This window comes from Solanum stenotomum, chromosome 10, assembly GCF_019186545.1.
Source record: "Solanum stenotomum isolate F172 chromosome 10, ASM1918654v1, whole genome shotgun sequence".
NCBI lineage: Eukaryota > Viridiplantae > Streptophyta > Magnoliopsida > Solanales > Solanaceae > Solanum > Solanum stenotomum.
In genome coordinates, this window is record NC_064291.1 from 31,699,306 (window position 1) to 31,704,990 (window position 5,685).

The following is a 5,685-nucleotide window of genomic DNA, read 5'->3' on the forward strand; positions in this document are numbered from 1 at the left end:
AGTTAGTTGTCTGGAAAAATAGAGAACTCTATATTTGGAGAGTAAAATAGAGGATAGGGTTGGAGATACCCATATAAACTTTTTTTTTGGATAATAATGTATCTACTAATTTGGACAATTCATGTATGTATATTCCCTAAGTGATATGAACCTTTTTAAATAACAATGTATCTATTAGTCTGGAGATTGAACATGGTGACCTTTGAAGTGATATCTCAACCTATAAATAGAGATATCACTCACCATTGTAAGATACACTTGAATAGAAGAAAAGTTCTATCCTTCGTCTATACATCTTGTCTTCTTTTCTTTATAGATATATTGTTCTTGAAAAGCTTCTATCTGACAAGAGGAAATACTCAACTAGTGAATGAAATTTTTGGGTCATCTCAATGGGTTTAGAAATCACACGTTTCCCGGCAACCCCATGCCGAAAAAAGTAGTCCTCTCAAAAGCCTTTTCAAAAGGGACTACGAGTCACCTTCTTTGATCAATATTCTATTTTTCAGAGACCAAAGGACAAGTCTTTTCCTGCTTCGCTTTCGATTCCCAATTATAGAAAAGACAGTTTTTTTCTATTATATTAGATATATTAGACTATTATCTCAGATTTCGATCCAACACCCGACCGAAGGGCGCGAGAAAATTTGTTAAGGTAGAGAAAGATTTTCAAATCAGACTTCAAGTTGCACCCATGAAGTATGGAAAGTGCCAAACATTGGGAGCTACCCGGGGAGGAACAGCGTGCGTTGCGTGATTCTACTGTGTTTTTTGCACTTGACTGGGTGGACAATTGTTGTTCTGAACTTAATTTTATAACAATAATCCGAATTTAAGTTTTTTTTTTAAGAAAGAAAACTTCACAAAGTAGATGGAAATAAAATTGTTTAAAATCACTAGGACTCGTTGCAACAGTCAAAACTATTGAATGGCATGCTCAAATCCTCACAAGAAACTTGAGCAGTACTAGTGTAAAGAAATCATCTGTATCTGGAAACAAGGAGTTTATTTGGATGGTTGAATATCACTTTTTTTTTATGACAAGGGAAACCCGCAGCCGCTATCCTTTGGGTGCGCACAAGTGGTTGAATATCACTTTTCTTGAAAATAAATTCGTTTATTAGCAAAATAAACAAGAGTCCTCTCTCCTTCATTTGAAAAAACATTCCAATTTTCCTCTTGTCAACATACAAATCCTGAGATCCAACATAATTGTTTTCATCCATCTGGTTTCTGTAGACTTTACAAACAGAAAATGCTATGGTTGGGTAAGATCAGTTGAGTCCCACAGCTCAATCATACAGTCCTTCCTGTTCCCAAACATCAACAAGAAAGTCTACCATTTCCTGAAAATTTTAAATGTATAGAATCAACAAAGTAGCCATTAAACATCTACATGCCAAAATCATGCTAGTAGTTCAGCAAGACTCACCGATAGAGGGATTGACTGAGGAAAAGGCTTGTTGGTCCCCAGCAAAGTTTCATAACTCGCATCAAAGCTGCAATTTATGATGGTAGAAGAATACACTCATCAAGTATATATTCACACTTGTATGGGAAGTAAATACTCTGAAACCAGCAGCTGCCAAACCTACTCATTAACTCAAATGTTTTGAGGATTGTGAAACGGGAAGATGCTCACCTTAATTTAGATTCCCGAGCAGCAGTATGCTTCTGAGGTGTTCTATTTCCAATCCATTCTTCCCTAGTTTTACTCCAAAGAATTAAACCTGATCCAGACAATGTTCGATTAAGCACATTAAAACACGTGGAGAGCAGTACAATACTGATAAGCTGAGATGAAAGAGTATAGCATCCTGCTTCCAAAGCTTTCTCCAATGGATATCTACATGGACAATAAGAGAAATCTAAAAGAATGAACAGTACATAGATCTGGTTTTGTCCTGCATCAAGTGTTAATGAAATTTTCAAAGTAGACGATCTTGAAAATATCGATGTCTGAAAATTGCAATTGCAGGGGCTACTTAAGCCAACCAACTGAGACAATGAAATTTACCCAATAATTCTTCTTTTCTTTTGTCCCTTTGGGGACATCCGATAAAAAAGATAATTCTTCTTTTCTTTCATTATTTTTTGATGGAACTTCAAGGAAACTACAGCTACAGATCATTTCTACGTTTTATATCCTCCATCACATGTTAATTTCTCGCATTTGGCGGAATACTAACATAGTGAGACTTGGATATCCCCAAGAAAGGTTACTATTGGTAAAGTATTCCCATGATAGTCAATGAAAGTAAAGAGAGTGAAATATGCACTTGCCATGATTTACAAATTCAGTGTTGTTGTTTGTGGTGCTAGAACTACTGTGAGCATCAAGGCCCTGATTTAAAGTACTAATTGATGAGACACTTCGTTGTGAAGGAAATGCACTATTCTCCATCTCACAAGCACTACTGCTCCAAAAGTCGTCCCTTGAACCGCGTTTCCTCAAGCGTTGACCCTGAACTTTCTGACCTTTGGATGGCCTATCCACTAAAATAACATGTGGTGGCTTTACACAGCACCCAAGACAACTTCTGCTCTGTTACAATCAGGTTTACAACCATAAAAGATGATTAGCATAATCAGTAAAAGAAAATCTGTACGCTGTCAACAAGATACTTGGAAAACAAAAACCACCAGAACAATGTATATTCCAAATTTGAGATCAACTTCATAACTACCAGTGGTCACCCCACCCCCCACGTCCCCTCTTTTCATTGAGGGAAAGGTAAGATCTAGTGCATAATAGTCCCTATACCACTGTACAATATTAAGTGCTAAGTCCAGGTAATAACTGGTAATACCAAACAACCATCAACTAGTTCTATATAGCAAGCCTACTCTTATTTGGCTTAAGCAACTTCGAGAGAATTGAATTGCAGTTCACAGTGTACAGATCATTGGTTGACATAATGTAGTCACTCATAAACGTATCAAAAAATCAAGGAAGTCATACTCCACTTAGAATAGTCAAAATTTTCAAATTCAGGTACCGAAAAGGGACAAGGGAGTCAATCTACAACCCAAAGTGTATAGCTATCAAAATTTTACCTTTTTTAATCTCAAGGTGAAATAATTATCAAGTCTCACATAAACTATCATTCGGCCTAAGACGGTCAAAATCCATAATCAGATCCATTGCTTTAAAAACACGATCAAACCATGGAGTATAACATGGATTTCCTTCGTACCTAAAGAAATTTGATTTCCTTCTGACATTAGACAGTTCAAATCCATAATCACATTTAATAACAGGAAGTGAATAAGTTGTGACATTGCAATTCACATTTGATCAGATCCATTACTTTAAATACACGAATGACACATGTTATTTGGTCTAACAGCACATTTGATGCGATGACAAAGTATTGGAAGTGAATAAGTTGTGCCATAAGGGAGTGCTACATAGATGATACAGTTTAGCTACCTCAAGCGTTTGGTTGCGGTAAGAAGTGAAGGGTGAGACAATAAGTAGACCAGATACATTATAAGTTATTGCCCTTCTTTGATAAGGGAAAAATGTTCCAGATTCTTCAACCCCTTTGAAATTAGACAGGAAGGATTGGACATCTTTTACTACTTTTATAGACACAAGATAACAGGAAGCAAATCATCAGAACTCCACCCAAGAGTAGTAAAACTATTTGAATTTCTTCATCCTTTACCTTTAGTCTCCCATTCTTGGAATTAAACAAAGTCAATGATAGCATTATTCCCCTTAGCATCATTGAATGGGAGACCGGAGACCCCAATAAAGTTAACTTTGATAAATAAGAGATAAAAATGGATTTCAAGAGGAAGTTGGGTATCTTATGGGCCATATATCTAGGATAACCCCGCATACTAATCAACTTTCAGCTAGCTTCTCCATGTCTAGGGTGTTCCCCATCATGTCGTTTAGACATACACAAAACATGACTTCATTTACAAGTTTAGAATTATACTAAAGAGAAAAAAAGGTCATAATAAAGAACATTAAATTTTCACTCAGCTTGAAACTAGAGTGAAGGTGTTAACAGAGAATGAGGTAGACATAAATCACATGGAAAGAATTCGGAAGGGCATACAATCTCTTGGAATGAAGTAGACCAAGCCAGAAATTATGGCACAATGGAAGAAAAAGATCTATATAAGTTGAGCTGAGAACAATTACACTTCAATCTCAAACTAGTACATAGATCTACCTATGAATCATCAATATCCATTTTTCTCCATCTGAGCCCTTTCATTCCAATACCAGATAATTAGTCTATCGAAACAAATTCAGGGTTCCTAAAAGATAGATTATTGAATCCTTGAAAAGAACAGGCCAGACTGAAGGAGCGTGGGATAGAGGATTCCTATAGCCAAGTGCCAACCCCAACTAGTTTGTTATTGACACATAGTTGTACTTGTTCAACAGTCACCAACCTTCCAAATTTCACTTGGCAATACAGTACAAAAACATCAAATCGACACAAGTTTATATTTTATTCAAATCTTGCATGTTCTTCACAGAATTCATTACATCAGTTTTATTTCTTGTTCACCGATGCTTTGATAATAAGTTATTGAGTATTTCTAATTGCATTGTGCAGGAATGGATCAGTTCATCTGCTATGGTCTTGAATACAAGCAAGATGGACCTAAAACTAGTCCTACTATCAGGACTTTCTTCATTACAAGATTGATATCCAAGGACTCTGCTAGAAGCACCAACTCCTCCAATACCCAATGTAGAAAACAAAGCAGTAAAATAACTGCCTGAAGTGCTCATATCGTTCTCATTCCAATCAAAACAGAAACACCAGGAGATAACCAACGCGACATTATCGTAAAACTGCAACAGGCTATTAAAATCTATTTCAGTGAATCATTGCAAAAGATACGCTTTCGTCATGAAATAGTGTAGCTTGGATTGCAACTTAGACTCACATGCTGTATAGCAGTATAGTCCACAAAAGGCACATTTCTTTGATAACAACCTATCCAAGGTGATCAGTGACTTATGCAATTCATTTTCAGCCTTTGGGTGCCTATAGTAATCTTAGTATCACCACATAGAAGAAGATAATTAGCATCTTATAGCAAAAAGATAAAAGGTATCAAAACTTTCTAGAAATAGAAAGGGAATCCTCAATCTACTGTACAACAAATTTGGGACATAGCACAGAAACAAACTCTTACATTAAGAAGTGCCCTCCATGTCTCCTTCAACTTTTCCATCACCATACCAACAACAGCTCGTAAAATATTCTCCAAAAAACCCAAAACAGAACACAAAGGAATACTCCGAAAACATGCCTCAATTTCAATCTTTAAACAACATATATTATACATGGCTAGAAGCAAAGCATTAGATACTGTAGCTAACAAGACAATTACGTATAGAATAGAACATTCTAGGAACAAACTTCCTCAACATAAAAAGCAAAGCATGGGGAAATAAAAAACAGAAACAGAAAAAGGAGCACCAGCTCATCTTCCGTTGCATTCCCCATTATTGCTTGCTTAGCCTTTAAGCAAGCACCTCAGATTCCAAAATACCAAAGAAAAGCCAATTGTTGCCCAATAAACCAAGAAAAGCATTCAAAAACGCAGTATTAACAAACTTTGCAACTTTTTCATTTATAGTGTCACTTATTTACCTCAACTAATCTACCAGGCAACCTGCTACAGCCTACAACCACAAGCACAGAT

General features: G+C 36.2%; 1 pseudogene; it reads right to left on the minus strand.

Moving 5' to 3' along the window:
* Window positions 1–1,088: 1,088 nt before the first annotated feature.
* On the minus strand, window positions 1,089–5,383 carry LOC125841197 (uncharacterized; annotated as a pseudogene).
* Between the last annotated feature and the right edge of the window lie 302 nt (window positions 5,384–5,685).